The 18,514-nt window shown below is 38.3% G+C and overlaps 1 long non-coding RNA gene across 1 annotated transcript; it reads right to left on the minus strand.

The window, feature by feature from the left end:
• Positions 1–533: 533 nt before the first annotated feature.
• On the minus strand, positions 534–15,844 carry LOC114646441 (uncharacterized). The gene is made up of 3 exons (XR_003715341.2): positions 15,542–15,844; positions 2,023–2,170; positions 534–996 (listed from the first exon to the last, which is right to left on the minus strand). It is a non-coding gene; the product is annotated as an uncharacterized LOC114646441 (long non-coding RNA).
• Positions 15,845–18,514: the final 2,670 nt, after the last annotated feature.

An 18,514-nucleotide genomic window follows, 5' to 3' on the forward strand; every position in this document is an offset into this window, starting at 1 on the left:
TTAGGGTTTGAAATTCAAAGCCTTAACCATTACACCACACTGTCTGCCTATATAAAGCAGAGTGACCAGAGTAAATCCAGAGTGACATGAAGAGGTCATGCAAGCAGGCAGTTACTGGAATGGAGTCACCCCAATTGTCTCCAAGAGCCATGGTGCTAAGCACAGTCTTACCCTTGGAATAGAAATTTATGAAATAATTAATTGGCATAATGAACAGCCTCATATTTTATTTAAAATGCATTATTTTCTGATCCAAAATAATTAATGAAAGTAACTTCTAATACATGCAGTGTAATAACAACTCAAATTGAACACTTTACTAGTAAATAAAAGTTTCTGATTGTATTTTTCAACTTGATAACTCCATAAAATAATCCACTTTTTCAGTTCAGAATTGTATGGGGAGCTAAGCATATCATAGCAGTACTGTATATATCCCATATATTACATAAACAATAAATAAAGCTATTGTAAAACTTAAGAGCACAACAGATTTAAACAAACATTTAGTGAATAAACACACTAAGACTTGCTTCTTTTGAGTCTTTACTGCTGAGAATAATTGCATAAATTGAAACTGCAAGGTGTGATAAGTCTATTTTCCAAATAAGAGGCTTCCACAAATACAAAGTTTTGGGGACCATCCCCGTATAATGTCCATAGGACAAAGAAACAGATGTACACTTTGTTTATGATCAAAAACATAAATCATGTTTGGCAATCATTACATGCAAACATGGCGTTTATATATGGACAAAACAAAATGGAGACGGGAGGTGAGTTGGCAGGAGATGACGTCGAAGCTATGGGACAGATGCAACATCATCAAAGACGGACTGGAAGTGATGTGGAACTGGTAACAATGTCATCTCAAGGAGCCAGAATTGATGTCATGTGAAGAGGCCAGAAAAAATGTCATCTGGGTTTGACGGACATGACGTTTTTGGTGGCCACCTTTGGAATCCGTCAGCGCATATTTATTTTTCTTCCTTTTGTCTGATGGAGAGAAAGAGAGAGAGGCACCGTTAACGTATATCAACATTTCATCTCGCGATATTTCACTCACCTTTGAGCTTATTGACTACCTCCTAAGCGCATGTGTGTGACAAAGGGTTAAGTAAATGGACACATTCAATAACATGTTGCATTCAGCTTTTACACATAGATTTTTCAAATTTCTAACATTATCCCCGAGTTACTATTTTACCTGTCTTCTACCAAATGGTGCTTTTTGGAATAGGTGCCTTCTGACATTTGGAGTAACAGCAGACTATGCTTGATGATTAAAGTCAGGGCATCCAACAAGAATGCCTCCACACACAAGTAATCGCTTCCTTGAATATTTTATGAAAATCGAATAAATAAAACCAGCAGCTTTCTGTCTTCCACCAACTACTTTTAATTAAGCATGTGCTGCTGTTTCAAAAGTAGTTACAGTTAGGACTGCATTATGGTTAACTTAAAAGTTAGTTAGACCTCATGTTGGAATTACCAGGTTAAGTAAATTGATTAAGTAAGCTATTAATTAAAAACTTGTTGCATGCTTTTTGTATCACTAAACCTCTATTTACAGTGCAGACATAAATAGAACACACTTCCAAGTCCATCTCAGTTCAGTGCTGACTGGTTGTCATATTTATTCTTCAAACCTATTCTCTTCTAGAATACACATAGATGTTCCCATAACATTCTGTGATGGACCTGTGCCAACTGTTGAGGATGGAGTGAACACCATCATTAGAAATGCATCCGTAATTGAAGACTGTGATTTAATTCTGTTCTTAAAATAACATTGTACATACCATCATATTACAAGTCCTTCCAAAAAAGCTGACATTTGATGCAGCCTCTCTTGACAATGGATAACTATTTCTGACAGTACGTTGCTCTGATACAACTGAGATAATAAAGGCACAGTATCAGTTCCAGCTCTCTATAGCTCCATTTAAAAAAATAGTTTTTAGAAAAAGTGTGTAAAATGATAAATGTGACATTTTACAAGATTTATACATTCATACTTACTCTAACCTGCTTCATCTAGTTTAGTGTCTCAAAGAGCTGGGGCATACAGTAACTGCACAGGATGAAAGACTGTTCTGAGCCATTTCTAGCCTATCACAGGGCACCCACTCCTGCATACCAGCATTGATGAAGAGTCTCCAGTTAAACTCTAGGGAAGAAAAACAAAACAGTTGTATAAGGAAATTCAGACAGTCCTGAGGAGCATCAGCAAACTTCCCATGAACAATCACTTGACACAGGATTCTAACCCAGGTAGCTGGTTCCATGAGGTATCTACACCTCCTTTTCACATATATGGATAGGCTGATTATGGCTTGCAGTATAGTTGCATCTCTGCCCCGCAGTTCCAGAGTCCTGACTTGAAATGCCCAGTCCTGTATTTGTGGGGTTTTCTTTTTTCTGTCTTGTCTAATTTGCAATACTCTGATTTTTCTCCCACTTCACATGGTCATTCGTGTTTGGTTAGCTGACTCTAAATGTTCCCAGAGTGTGTGTGTGCGCATATGTGTGTGTGTGCCCTGCACTCCCCCAAGGCTTGTTTCCCGTTTTGAACCTGACGTTGACGTGACAGGCCTTCCCTCTATGACCCAGTTTTCTATGAAGCTAATTAGAAAATGGAAGGATGGACAACTACAGTTACAGTCTTCTTTATGTTAAATGTGCTAGGTTGCTTGATAAATTCTAATTGGCTTGCAACTTGTTAGCAAAAATGGCATTACCATTGGTGCCGTGAGTGTGTTGTCACTGTTTATTTATCTGTTCTGCTTTTGGCGATGAAAATGTGTAAATGTCATTATAGCAGGTTCAGGTTATGTACCTTTTATGAAGACTATACAGAGAGGAAGAAAAAGAATGTGCGCCTTTTATTGCTTAATCATTTAAATGCTGTGTAATCATTTAAATGCAGTGTGGTGTTATCAGACATATTTTGAATATACGCTATAGGAAATAAAGACACACTATCAGGATTTAATTTTTTTATTTTTCTAAAACTTATTCACTCTTTTGAATTTACTTGGCTACTTCAAAGGTAAGCGGAATACTTAATTGCTCTAAATCATTTGGCACCCAAGTTTTGTCCTGTCTCCTTTGTCTGTGAGATTTTTTTCCAACCCATTTGACAATTCTTATTTTAAATTGATCACAGAGTGACATTCAGAAATACTTGCATTTTTGCCAAAACATTAAATGCTTGAGTTTAATTTGCCATTTTCTTTTAATTTACCTTTTCTTTAGATTTTGCTCTTGTAAATGTATAAGTACATTGAATGGTTAAAGGAGGCAATGATTTCAGTGCCACATTTGCTTTTCTGCTTGTTGGTAAGGCACATTTCTTAGCGTGCAGACTTTGGAGAATGGCAGTGATGTCATTGCTCCACGTTAGCTTTTCATATTGTTTGCACCCGTGCACTGCTTACTACTAATCCTCAGCATTTAGATAAAATTAAGGGAGCAAATTTTACAGAAAAGGCAAAAAGCAGACAACTGCGTAAGAAATGTAAGCATTTAGAGCTATGACAAAAAACACAGGGGCCACACAGTGGTGCAGTAGTAGTGCTGCTGCCTCATAGTATTAGACCAGGATTTGTGTCCCAGGTCCTCCCTGCATGGACTTTGCACATTTAGTCTGTCTACATGGGTGCTCTAGCCTCCTCCCACAGTCCAAAGACATGCAGGTTTGGTGAGTTGGTGATCTTAAATTGGGCATAGTTTGCAGTTGGGGTGTGTGTGCTTGCCCTGCAATGGACTGGTGCCCTGTCCAGAGTTTGTTCCTGCCTTGCACCCTATTATGGCTGCCATAGGCTCTGGTACAACCCATCCATGACCCTATTCAGGAATAAGCAGGTTAGAAAATGACTGACTGAAAAAGAAAAATTTATGAATTGCTTAGAATAAGAGAAAATTCAGCTTACTAATTAACAAGATAAATTGGAAAAGTAAAAATAATGTTATGATCGTAAAATTGGTTGGAATAAAAACCTGCAGCCATGGGGGCCTCCAGGACTGAACTTTAAAACAACTGGCCTACCAACAGGAAATTTTTACTGCTCAAAGGTTTCTCTTTGATGGCTGGTGAGACCAGAAGAGATTCTCATTTATGTTTAATTTAAGAATCATCTTTGTCACAAACGTTTCTCCTAAACTTCCTTAGAAGAATTAGCTTTAGACAGCAAGGACTACAGTTTTGTAATCATAGTATGAAGTGTTTTAGTACCACAAACAACTGTCCATACATTTCACAATTTATTACTGAGCACACAATGCAAATACCTTCAAACTGCAAAAAAAATGTCACGAGACTTCCTGGAAGATCTGAGCCCATTGTGTGACTCTGCTGAGATCTCTGCTGAAATTCAAGAGGAGATACAGGTGAGACTACCAGGGTATTTTTATCTCAGGAGGAAAATCTGAGAAGCTGGAGACAAAAAAATGTCCCAATTTTATTTCTTTCTGATCTAATTATTGTCTAGGAGGAACTAAAAGTATGTTAAGGAGATCTCTTCTTAAAATTTTCATTCCTATGAGTAATGCCTAACAGTATATAAAGTATTATGATGCCTTGAGATGGTTCACAAAGGAGTGACACCCATTGTTTTAGACTCCTCTCGTGGCATTTGTTCACGTAATTCAGTTCTAGTCCTTCTTCCATTTGTAAAAGAAGACAAGAGAACAGATCACAATGGGTTAGCATGCCCAGCCATAGTGCACCTTACTCAATGGTCACCTCTAGACTGACACCAGCTTGTTGCAGATTATGCCTGGTCTGGACTTGAAGAGGCAGTGCTGGAGGATGAGTCCCAGATGAGCATTGATGTCATCTTCTGGGTCCTTGTCTTCGTGTATGAGAGCAGAAGAGTTAAGGTAAGTGATGAAATCACATCTAAATCCTTCAATGGTGTTACTGTTCAGTCATTTCCTGTAAGAGGTGTACTATACTCGCATGTATGGCACAGTGCAGTCCAGCAGAGTGATTGCACTCCCATTCAATTCTAAAGAAATAAGAGATTCTGTCTTTTCATCTTAACACTCCACCATTGTTTTAAGTATTCATACCATATTAGGTGATGTGGAATACTATGTTAGAGGAGTGGAATAAGCAGTTTACAAGCAAAGAAATGCAGAATTGATATGATTAGCATTCTGAGAAGTAAAGTAAAGTCTAAAAATATATTTTTTTAAATATCATATCTCATGCTTTTGCCTTTTCATGACAATAGTGAGTATGAGGCAGCTTGGTTGTGAGACAATTAGTTCACCTGACCTACATAGCAAAATTTCTTGTTGTCGGCACAGTTGTACTATATTTAAAGGAACATAAATGTCAGTGTGGGTTGGCACAAGCCCTGGATGTGTTACTTTGACTTGACTGATTTTGCACAGCACGGCTGGGGGCATGAACGTAGAATTTACATAGAATTTTTATGTCTTTGCAAGGTGCCCTCGTAATTACTGCACACCAGGGTCACAACTATGAATGTTTGTTTTATCCCACAGACACCAAACTGATACTTATGTTCCCTTATGTTTTGAACGGTGAACTGATTTCAGCAGTGTGCGACAGTGTAGTTTTAAGTTATGTGTGCCCAACCAGAAAGCAGGCATCTCTTCTGGATTCTGGCCAAATGAGCAGTTTCAGGTAACAGATGAATTATGGATAATTAGCCTATATAACATCTTACGGAAGTGCTCTTTGAAAAGTAGACGTTAATGTTTTTGTCCTTGTGCCTCTTATGTACTGTTCTATTAATTTTGTTAAATTCTTCATGCAATGCACTTTACTTAAACTGTACTTTTATTATGAAAGGTGCTACATAAAGATTCATGTTTCTAATTGCTTTCTAAACAGCTGTGCAGTTTTGCTTAGCATAAGAGGCTTTTGAAGACACTTGACCGTCTGTTTTCTAACCTGTTTACCCAGTTCAGCCTCATTGGGAGTGCATGCCTATTCCAAGCAGTGCTGGGCACAAGCCATGAACCATGATGGTTGGCATGCCAATCCTTCACAGAGTTCACACAGACTTATGGAGACTAAGCAAGCTTAATAGAGGCAAAGACCACGCTGGGATTCAAACCCAGAATTCTAGCGCTATGAGGCAGCAGCACTGAACACTATCATATAATGTTACATCCTCAAAAGTACTTAATCCAATTCAGGGTCACGAGGATACGAAATCTAACCAGCAGCATCATTGAAAAACCAGGCTGGAATCAGCCAGGGCAGGGCAACAGTTTATTATGTTTTATCTGATGCTACTGGGAAAGGCAGCAACATTAAAGATTATATTATATTATATTATATTATATTATATTATATTATATTATATTATATTATATTATATTATATTATATTATCAATTTTCTTAACCTGCTTATCCAGGGCAACATTGCAGGGGAGCTGGAACCTATCCCAGCAATCATCAGGCACAAGGTAAGAACAACACCTGAACAGGGTGCCAGTCCATTACAGGGTGAATACACACACACACACACACACACACACACACGCATACACATACCTAGCAATGCTAATTCACCTAATCTTCATGTCTTTGGACTGTGAGACCTGAGCATCCAGAGGCAATCCATGCAGAAAAAGGAAGAATGTGTAAACTCCAGGCAAGGAGCATCTGGAACACAAATCCACTGTGCCACCATGCCACCCTATATTATATTATATTATATTACATTACATTACATTACATTACATTATATTATATTATATTATATTATACATTGCTAGTCCTGCTACTTCACAGCTCGACATGGAGTATTTGACAGCATGGGTTTCCTCCTTGTGCTTTGATTTCCTCTCACATCCTAAAGATGTATATGTTGTGGGTTATTAATTGGTCTAATATGAGTGAGAGTAGGTGTCTGCATATTTGTGAACTGTGATGGACTAGCATCCTGTCCTGGCTCCATATCTGTCTTGTGCCTGCTGCTTTCTGGGCCTAGATCTACAATGGCTCTCCATGGAACAAGCTGGTTTATAAATTGCATAAAGGCATGTTAAGTTTTTTTTTCTTTTTTTTATCTGCGACTTCTTAATTTCTGATTAATTACTTCAGGTATTTTCTTCTCCTTTCTCTCTGATCCCATTTAGCTAAATTGAACAATCCTTCCATATTATCCCAGAGATCAAGTAAACTCACACACTTACACACACTCTTAAAACCCTGAGGTATAATCAAAACCCTAGGGGGTAATGATAACAATGCTGTGTCTCACTTCTTTAGTACCACAAACTGTACAATGGAAGATCAATAAACTGGATAGGTTCAGCACAAAATGGCTTCATTCATTCATTCAAGATTGGTATAGCTGTGTACTGAAACTAGCTGGAATGAAAAAGTAAGAAGACTGTGAAGGAACTTGTACAAGAACAACGATGAACTAGCACTCTGTTAAATCTTCACCTAAGAACTTGAACTCTGTAGCCAGAGCAAGGATCTATCACTAGCTATTTTTTGGAAATTATTATTGTCAGTCAGTCATTATCCAACCCTCTATATCCTAACACTGGGTCACGGGGGTCTGCTGGAGCCAATCCCAGCCAACACAGGGCGCAAGGCAGGAACAAACCCTGGTCAGGGCACCAGCCTACCACAGGGCACACACAGACACCCACACACCAAGCACACACTAGGGACAGTTTAGGAATGCAAATGCACCTAACCTGCATGTCTTTGGACTGTGGGAGGAAACCGGAGCGCCCAGAGGAAACCCACACAGACACAGAGAGAACATGAAAACTCCAAATTATTATTGTTCTCTTAGATATTTTTAAAAATTCATGTATAAATGAAAAAAGCTGGTGTACTTCACATTATCTGAGTTCAAAGTTCATGTACACCTTCAGATCTTCTTGTCTTTTGAACTTAGGTACTTATCTGTGACTCAGCCAACACAGGTGAGTGATTATAATTCAGATTGTCCTTCTGTTTCCCCAAAAATGCTTACAGCAGCTGCCAAGATTCCAAAGTCTGACTGCATGATTGCATGCTGTAGCTCACATTGCAATCCCACACACAATTTTAATCCTTTAGAAAATCAGGTTTTCAAAAATTAGATGTGTGCCTGTGGTTTAAATCCCTTTAGAGAGAGAGAGAGAGAAAGAGAAAAAATGTCTGTTCTAAACAGACAAGACCAGAGAACAAATTAAGAAAATAAAACGTTATTTTACTGAAATATTGAAGAGGAAATTGTGTAAAGAATTGGATTTTTACAGAAATGATTGAAAACCCTCTTTAGTTTACTTTTATAAAATTATACACTGATGCAGCCCACCATGACCCTAAACTGGGGTACATGGTATTGAGAAAGTATTATGTGGGTACAGAATTATATGCTAAGTCAATGATTAAATAATGAGAAATGAAGTGTAAACCATCTTGCAACCTTTCAACGTCCAGCTTACCAAGACACAAGTGAACTGAAATTTACACAATCAAACAATCGAACAATAATCATCCTTTAATATAGAGGGGAGCTACTTGAGTGGAAAATTTCTTATAAAATTCTACGGGGTAACCATCAGGGCCTGCTGATTTCCCGCTTTGAAGTGACTTTATAGCATCTAGTAATTCTGTTAGCGTTAGAGGTTTATCCAGTTCCTCAGCACTTAAAGCATCTATTTGTGGTGTCTGTAAAGTATCCAGAAATGCATTAGATTGTGTGTTGTCTTCTTTGAGCTCAGTAGAATATAAGGATTTATAATAATCTCTAAATGCGTGCATTATATTTTTATGGTCAATAATTTCTTCTCCATTCATGTTGGTGATTACTGGTATTGCATTGCGAACTTCTTGTTTGTGAATTTGTTGAGCTAAAAGCTTATTAGCTTTTTCTCCGTGTTCATAGTAATGATGTCTAGACTTATAAATAAGTTGTTCAGTTTCTTTAGTTGTTAAGATGTTAAGTTCTGTATGCAGGTTTCTGCAGGAACACTCTGGGAAACTCTAAAGGCCTGTCTTTAGCAGTTTACATTACAACTAAAATCTTATAAAGAAGTATTCATGTGGAGCTTGCATTCTTACAATGGAATTGGTTCATTATCATTTCTTATATCAAATTTATACCCAGCAGGACTTTATTTTCCCTATGATGTAGTGATGATTATAGCTGGCATTTAGTCCTTCAGAGGATACACACCATCGCCAAGTTATTCACAAATACTTTTTTTTCAGTGCCTACCCTAACCATATGAAGCCTAATTGATGCAATTCAGTGAGATGGGTGGTAACTGAATGAGCAGCTTAGAAAATGGATGGTTACTAAGCAAGGATCAGTTCAGACTACAAAAAGACTGGACTGGCCAAATGTTCCATTCTAGCTTTATAAAGAAAACTAGAGGGGTGGGAATTCTCATACACAGAACAGTTCCATTTGTAGCATCAGATGTAGTATCAGACCCTGAAGGGAGATATGTGATGGTCATGGGCAACTTATATAACAGTAAAATGATTTTGATAAATGTTTATGCACCCAATGTGGATGATAAGGAATTCATGCAAAATCCATTCCCCATTCCAATGTGAACACTCATAAAATTATAATGGCTGGGGACTTTAATTGTGTTTTAAATCCACTTTTAGATAGGACTCCTGTGACGGGGGACGACATCTAATACTGCAAAGACAATTACACAGTTTTTAAATGATCACAACTTATCAGACCCCTGGAGGTTTCTTAACCCAAACTCAAGAACATATTTGTTCTACTCACCAGTGCATTATAGCTACTCAAGAATTGATTATTTTTTTATAGATAATAATTTCCTGCCTACAATTAAATTATGCAAATATGACATAATTGTTATCTCCGACCATGCTCCTCTAGTCTTGGAGCTAAAATCATTAAGCCCCTCACACTCACCTCGCAGATGGCGCCTTAACCCTCTTCTATTGGCAGACAAGAACTGCACAGAATTTATATCCAAACAAATCAGCTTCTTCCTAGAGACAAACACGCCCACAGAGGTTTCTGCAGGAACACTCTGGGAAACTCTAAAGGCCTTCTTAAGAGGACAGATTATTTCATTTCTTTCCCACAGAAATAAATTAGAAACCAAGAAAGTGTCAGAGCTAAGAAGCGAAATTACTAGAATAGATGAAGAACAAGCCAGGCGTCCAAGTGAAGCTCTCCACAAGAAAAGGCAGGCCCTGCATACAGAACTTAACATCTTAACTACTAAAGAAACTGAACAACTTATTTATAAGTCTAGACATCATTACTATGAACACGGAGAAAAAGCTAATAAGCTTTTAGCTCAACAAATTCACAAACAAGAAGTTCGCAATGCAATACCAGTAATCACCAACACGAATGGAGAAGAAATTATTGACCATAAAAATATAATGCACGCATTTAGAGATTATTATAAATCCTTATATTCTACTGAGCTCAAAGAAGACAACACACAATCTAATGCATTTCTGGATACATTACAGACACCACAAATAGATGCTTTAAGTGCTGAGGAACTGGATAAACCTCTAACGCTAACAGAATTACTAGATGCTATAAAGTCACTTCAAAGCGGGAAATCAGCAGGCCCTGATGGTTACCCCGTAGAATTTTATAAGAAATTTTCCACTCAGGTAGCTCCCCTCTTATTGGCAACATTTACAGAAGCTAGAGACAACCAAATACTACCTCAAACATTTCGTCAAGCATTAATCACCGTCTTTCCTTAACAAAATAAGGACTTGTTACAATATGCATCATACAGACCAATTTCACTCCTGAATAATGATGTTAAGATACTCTCAAAAATTCTAGCTAAAAGGATGGAGAAAGTGCTGCCCTCGGTAATATTACAGGATCAAACTGGATTTATTAAAGGCCGACATCTATCTTCCAATCTCCGACGCTTGTTTAATGTTATATATTCACCAGCAAAATCAAACACCTCAGAGATATTATTATCATTAGATGCAGAAAAAGCATTTGATATGATTGAATGGAACCACTTTTTTACTGCATTGGAGAAATTTGGGTTTGGCCCGAATATTTGCGCATGGATCAAACTACTGTATACCAATCCAGAAGCCTCAGTTTGTATTAATAACATTTGCTCAGACTACTTTAAGCTAGAACGTGGTACCAGACAAGGATGTCCCTTGTCGCCACTGCTGTTTGCAATCGCCATTGAACCACTGGCGGTTCACTGCCGAAATTCTTATCAGATAAAGGGGATTGTCAGAGAAGGACTGGAACAGAAAATTTCTCTATATGCAGATGATATGGTTTTATATATATCAGACCCAGAAAACACTGTCCCTGCAGTTTTAACAGCACTAACAGAATTTCAAAAGATATCTGGTCTTAAAATTAATCTGAATAAAAGTATACTCTTTTCAGTGAATTCACAAGCATATAATATTAGATTGGACACCCTACCTCTTACCGTAGCAGATCAGTTTAAATACCTAGGGGTAAATATTACAAGTAAACATAAAGCTCTTTATCAACAAAATTTTGCTGTCTGTATAGAAAAAATTAAGCAAGACTTGCATAGATGATCAACCCTTCATCTCACTCTAGCCAGAATAATTAGCATTGTTAAGATGAATATCGGCGGCACGGTGGCGCAGTGGGTAGCGCTGCTGCCTCGCAGTTGGGAGACCTGGGGACCCGGGTTCACTTCCCGGGCCCTCCCTGCGTGAAGTTTGCATGTTCTCCCCGTGTCTGTGTGGGTTTTCTCCGGGCGCTCCGGTTTCCTCCCACAGTCCAAAGACATGCTGGTTAGGTGGATTGGCGATTCTAAATTGGCCCTAGTGTGTGCTTGGTGTGTGGGTATGTTTGTGTGTGTCCTGCGGTGGGTTGGCACCCTGCCCGGGATTGGTTCCTGCCTTGTGCCCTGTGTTGGCTGGGATTGGCTCCAGCAGACCCCCGTGACCCTGTGTTCGGATTCAGCGGGTTGGAAAATGGATGGATGGATGGAAGATGAATATCCTTCCTAAACTTCTTTTATTTTTTTTCAAAATATTCCAATATATATCAATAAATCGTTTTTTAAACAGTTAGATTCAACAATAACCTCATTCATTTGGAACTCAAAACACCAATGTATCCGAAGAGCGACCCTACAAAGACCTCAGGCAGAAGGTGGCATGGCTTTACCTAATTTTCAGTTTTATTACTGGGCAGCAAACATACAAGCCATAAAAACCTGGACACAAATAAATGAACATACACAGGCTTGGCTCGCAATAGAAGTAAAATCCTGTAGTACTTCTTTATATTCCCTGCTCTGCTCTCCAATAAATGCAAGTTATCGCAAATATACTAATAACCCAATTGTGCTTTACTCATTCACAATATGGAACCAACTTAGAAAGCATTTTAAGATGGAAAATCTTTTATCTGTGGCACCTCTGCAAGAGAACCACCTCTTTCAACCCTCGCAAACATATCCAGTTTTTAATACCTGGAAAAGTTTTGGGATTAAAATGCTCAGAGATCTTTATATAGACAACATATTTGCATCTTTTGAACAATTACGTTCAAAATTCAACCTCCCAGCTACACATTTCTTTCACTATCTTCAAATTAGAAATTTTGTTAAACAGAAATTGCCCGATTTTCCCCACCTCGTACCCTCCACAATGCTGGAAAAAATACTGCTCAATTTCGAGGAATTAAACACCATTTCCACATTATATAAAATCTTATTAGAGTCCCTACCTTTCAAATATCCAAGAGGACATTGAGAAGAAGATCTCTTAATCAATATATCAGAAAAGGAGTGGAAGGTAGCAAAGCAGAGAATTCACTCGAGCTCCATATGCACAAAGCATAGAATTATTCAACTAAAAATTATATATCGAGCCCATCTGTCTCGCTTAAAACTGTCCAAAATGTTTCCAGGGCAAGATCCAACCTGCGAACGCTGCAACCAAGCTCCTGCCTCACTGGGTCACATGTTCTGGGCATGCACCAAACTACCATCATTTTGGACCAAAATTTTTAAGTGCCTCTCAGACAGCCTTGGGGTCACAATCCCTCCTAACCCATTAACAGCTGTGTTCGGTGTTCTTCCAGATGAACTTGAAGTGGAGAAGGACAAGCAAACGGTGATTGCATTCACTACACTTTTGTCACGCAGACTTATTTTGTTAAATTGGAAGAATCCTAACTCTCCTCTGATAAGTCAGTGGGAAACTGATGTTTTATATTATTTGAAATTGGAAAAAATCAAATTCTCAGTTAGAGGATCTGTACAAAATTTTTTCAAAACCTGGCAGGATCTAATCAATATTATTTTAGAATAAGAGAAATAACTATTACCGCATTTAATTCCCTTCTCCATCTCTTATTTACCTATATATTTATTTCTCCCTTTCTTTTATTTATTGTTGCCTTATTAAAAAGCCCTAAGCAATTCTCCTTTGGCTAAGCTCTCCTTCTCAGGGGTGGGGTTTGATTTGTCTTCAATTTTGTTTGGTTATAAATTGATCTATTTGTATGGAATGATTACAATAAAAATTAATAAATAAAATATATATATAAAAAAAAAAAAGAAAATGGATGGATGGATACAAGTGTTATGAAACCTGGTTAATCCAATATTGGGCAGCACAGGCCAAAGCCAATCCTGGCAGTATTAGCCACAATGAAGAAATGAGTCCTGGACAGGGCATTGGTTCATCACAAGGCTCACTCATGCATACATCTCTTTGCCTAAGGTCAGTTTAGAATAACCAATTGACATAATAAGCACAGCTTTGGGCTGTGGGAGGAAAACTGAAATACTCAGAAAAAAGACCATGCTGAAAGGTGGAAATTGCAAACTCAACCCAGACAATGACCAGACACAAAATTCAAACCTAGAATATTGGGTCATATCATATTCATATCATATCATATCAAATCATACTGTATCGTATCATATCATATCAGTAAACCAGAAGTGTTATGTCATCATCAATATGTTTATGCTGTGCCAACCTAAAGGGTGTCAGGTCTTTGTTCCCACATGGTAAGTAACATCGACAGTGAGAAGTAGGTTCATCTTCACAGGTCATTGCAAGTAACCCCCAGAGTCTTTCAAAGAGAATCTGGTGAAAGACAAGAAGTCAGTAAAGTACCATAAGCATTTGTTATATGTTCAGACTGTGGCATTAGCTGATTCTACCAAACAGAGTTTCTTAATTTTTTGCAGATGAAACCATTCATGGCTGAATTACAGTAATTCAATTAAACAGTAAATGAAACCCTGCTAAAGCAGATCTGCTTCTGAAATGGAATGACAACATCACACTCAGCTGGTGAGGTTCCATTGATAAGAGATCTGCAGCTGTGATGTGAGACTTGGGTCACAGTCAAGGATGACTCTATAGAACAGGAGTGGGCAAAGTCTGTCCTGGAGGGCCTCAATGGCTGCAGGTTTTTGTTTCAACCCAGTTACTTAATTAGAAAATAATCCTTGCCAATAATTTAATTTCATGGCTTGCTAGTGCTTTAACTCTGCCATGTCACGTCATTCTTCTTTCCTAGATTTTTTTTCCTTTCTAAGGATATCATCCAAATGATCTGAAGTCTAAAATAGAGGAGTAATTCCTAATCCTTCACTTTCCTTCCAAATATTTAATTAAACCAAATAGCGTACGATAAATACACACAGGTGTAAATAGAAACACGCTAAATGGAAAACTGCATCTTATTACTAATAAAAAGCAATTTAAAACCAAGAATACAGTTGTTTAAAATAAGCAATAAGAGTTCAAAGTCTTAACGAGCGAGACAACTAAAGTTAAGCAGAAGTGTTACTTGAGCAATAAGTGTTTCTTATAAAGCAATTGGGTTGGAGGAAAAACCTGCAGCCACTCTGACCCTCCAGGAATGTTTTTGCCCACTCCTGCCATAGATGGATGCTGTTACTGAGAAATTAGCTACACTGATTGACCTGTAATGTCAAGAAGTAAAACCACGGTAAAATTACAGTACAAGCTATGCTGGGAACATCTTCTTGTGTCTGGAGCAAACTAACTCTTTCTTGTTTCCTTAAAAAACTGCATTCTGTATTCTCCTGAACCAATTTGCTTTTATGAATCTCAAATTATCACTTCAACGCCATGATGTAAATAATTTGGGCTCTGGGGGTGTATCTAAAAGTCCTGGTTAACACCACGTTTTAGAGGTTAGCAAATAATAAAAAGATGAAAAATATATATATAAAATAAAAGAAATAACAGGCTTGAGTTATTGCTTGCAGATCAACGTGAGGATGATGGTCATCATGATGAGTTTCCAAAAGACCACAATTGAAGCAGCCAAATAAAGATATACTTTGGATAACTGGTGACTAAAGAGTAAAGCTGAAGGCAGATGAAAAATCAATGAGATTATGAATACTCCAAACATGCACGAGGAATTAAGTCTTGCACTTCCCTCAAGAGAAATATCATTAGCATTTCTGGAAGTTTGGATTCTGTGAATTAACCTACAGGCTTTGACTATTTGGTCACTGAAGAATTTATTCCTTTGAACTTGGGCTGAAAAAAGGGACTCTTACCTGAATCCAATGAAGAAGTTCAATGCCTTTCCAAAAGTGGTTGCTGTACAACGTCTCCCATGCTCCCAAGGATTCATTGGATGCTAGGTAGCCTCAGGAGCATAACACTGTATGTCAGACTGTTGTGCTCTGCACCCTTATCTTCCAAAAATGCTTAAAGACTCCCCTACCTCTACAAGGAAAGCATGGCTACTAAAAAAATGTTTATCAACACCTGGAGCTGAGCACAAGCAATACAATTTATCCTCCCACACCAAAGGGTTACAACACAACACATGTGGGTCAGGACAACCGAGTAACCCACGCTACATGATGACTCTGTTTGAACAATATGTCATTCTGACCTGATTTGCAGTTTTCTTTCTTTCATAGCCTTGTTTTCATGAGTCTATTAATCAGCTGCACAAAGAAATCCCTTCTCCATTCTAAAGTACATGTTGTTTGCATTTGTGATATGAACCGATGCTCCTTCTTATCTAATCATTAAAAAACATTGTTGCATAAGTTATAATGGTTAAATAAAGCATGGGTATACATGCCAGATAATCTTGGTTAAATATTTTGCAGCTCACAAAACATCACTCTTTATTTGTTCCTAGTAAATGAACTGTACATCACAATATTTGTGAAGGAAGTTAACATATGACCAAGAAAAAATATTGAACATGAATTAAATAAAAGCAGGGTGACTCATTGGTTAGCCCTGTTACCGCACTGCTCTAAAGATCAGTGATTCATTCATGCTTCGATCAGTACAGTGTCTGCATGTCCTCCCAAATTGAAAAAAACATATTTGTCAGGCTCATTGTTCAAGTTTCACAGAGTTTGTGAGCATACCCTTCAATAAGAAGGAGTCCCAAAGCTAAAGCTACCGGTAAATGCTCAGTCCCCTTGCAATTCTGTAATGGATGGAATAAATACCACCTTATCCAGTGCTGTACTACCAGAAGAGGACAGTGCTTTTGGATCTCTTATTGATCAAATATACAGTACAAGCTACCTGAGGAAAAACTTTGTAATGAGTTCTTATATCAGTAAAACTTTTCATAAAGGGCTTCACAGCAATTTATTGTCACTTTAATATATTTTATAGTACATATCATTTATTTTCTTTTATCAGCAAGAGTGAAAGGGAAGCTCTACAGTACAGTAGTGAGACCAGCTATGGTATATGGGTTGGAGATGGTGGCACTGACCAGAAAGCAGGAGACAGAGTTGAAGGTAGCAGAGTTAAAGATGTTAAGATTTGCACTGGGTGTGACGAGGATGGATAGGATTAGAAATGAGTACATTAAAGGGTCAGCTCAAGTTGGATGGTTGGGAGACAAAGTCAGAGAGGCGAGATTGCGTTGGTTTGGACATGTGTAGAAGAGAGATGCTGAGTATATTGGGAGAAGGATTCTATGTATAGAGCTGCCAGGTAAGAGAAAAAGAGGAAGGCCTAAGAGAATGTTGTTCTCATTATTGGATGTGGTGAGAGAGGACATGCAGATGGATGGGTGTAACAGAACAAGATGCAGAGGACTGAAAGATATGGAAGAAGATGATCTGCTGTGGCAACCCCTAATGGGAGCAGCTGAAAGAAGAAGAAGAAGATCATTTATTTTCTTTTAAATCAGATAAACAGAGGCCAACTGATTATATTTTTCCATCAATTCTGCAACTATTTGAACAGAATTACTTCCATAAATATAATGTGAAAGTTTCCCTTTTGCTCACATTTCTCTTTATTTTTGAATCCAACTTAATATGCAAAAATTGAATTATTGATTAACTGACATCTGTCCACTCTGCTTACTGTAGTAACATAGTCTACCTTGACAACCATGACAGGAAAGAACCCATGACATAATGCCCATCCATGACAAATTACATCCACACTCATTCATGCAGGAGAAGTTTATAGCTTGTCACACATGTGTGCCAGAGGATTTCTTTCCGGGTTCACCTAACGTATGTGGTACCACTCCAGGACAAGAGGGGGAGCTGTTGCTAACAGTCTTGTCTCGTTTTTCCCTCACAGCCACAAGAAACCACCCCTTGAGGGCAACAAAGCTAAGGAAGTCCCGCCCCTTCTTGTCCATTCACAGAAGGTGGGATCTCATTTTGGACCTGATATCGCTAGATGGAGAGGAGAGAGAGAGTCTCACTGAAGATTGTGCACTTTAGCAGGAGAATTGTCCCAGCTACAGTATATAGCACCTTTGAGTGTGTGTTTTGTTTGAACATTTTGACTTTTGTTGGAATTAAACAGGGTTTTGCCCAATTGGCATCCCAGTCTTTTGAAATTTGCCCTGCTACAAGCTGCTCATCAAACTGCTAACATATCTGCTGACTTGTCTTTGGTGCTGCTTGTTTGCTGTCTACTGAAATGTGGGTTTAGAAAATGTATGTTTTGTAAGAAAACAATAAACATAGGTGAAAGGCTGGAGAATGCCATTTTTTGGCCTGGTTTGGGCTAAAAGAAAGCAACAGAAGACAAAACGTGTGTTTTTTAGTATGGCTTGTAATGATATGACAAACACTTGTCTTGGTGGTTCTGATTGTGAGCAGAAGAGGAGAAGCTCTGTGTGTAAAGGGAGATGAGTATGTTGTGGTGCAACTTCCAACCTCTTCCCCAGTGCAAATATTAAATCCGTCCAGGAAAACAATACCCCCTGACTCATGCTGTTGGCAATAGTTCCTGCTACACATTCATGTTGCAATCTGCCCGTTCTACCTCATTCTAAAGGCACTCTATTGGATTGAGATCTGGGTGCTGTGCAGGCCATAAGAGTAAGCTGAAGTCACGGTCATGTTTATGAAACTACCATGAGATGATGTGTGCTTTGTGACATGGTGCATTATCCTATTGGAAATCTCCACGTGTAACACAGACTGCAGCCATAAAATCAAGGGCAGGGTTGTCAACAATGTAATATGTACAGCAGTTATCTGAAACTCCAGTCCTGGAGGGCCGCAGTAGCTGAAGGT

The sequence above is a fragment of the Erpetoichthys calabaricus genome, chromosome 2, assembly GCF_900747795.2.
Source record: "Erpetoichthys calabaricus chromosome 2, fErpCal1.3, whole genome shotgun sequence".
Taxonomy (NCBI): Eukaryota; Metazoa; Chordata; class Cladistia; order Polypteriformes; family Polypteridae; genus Erpetoichthys; species Erpetoichthys calabaricus.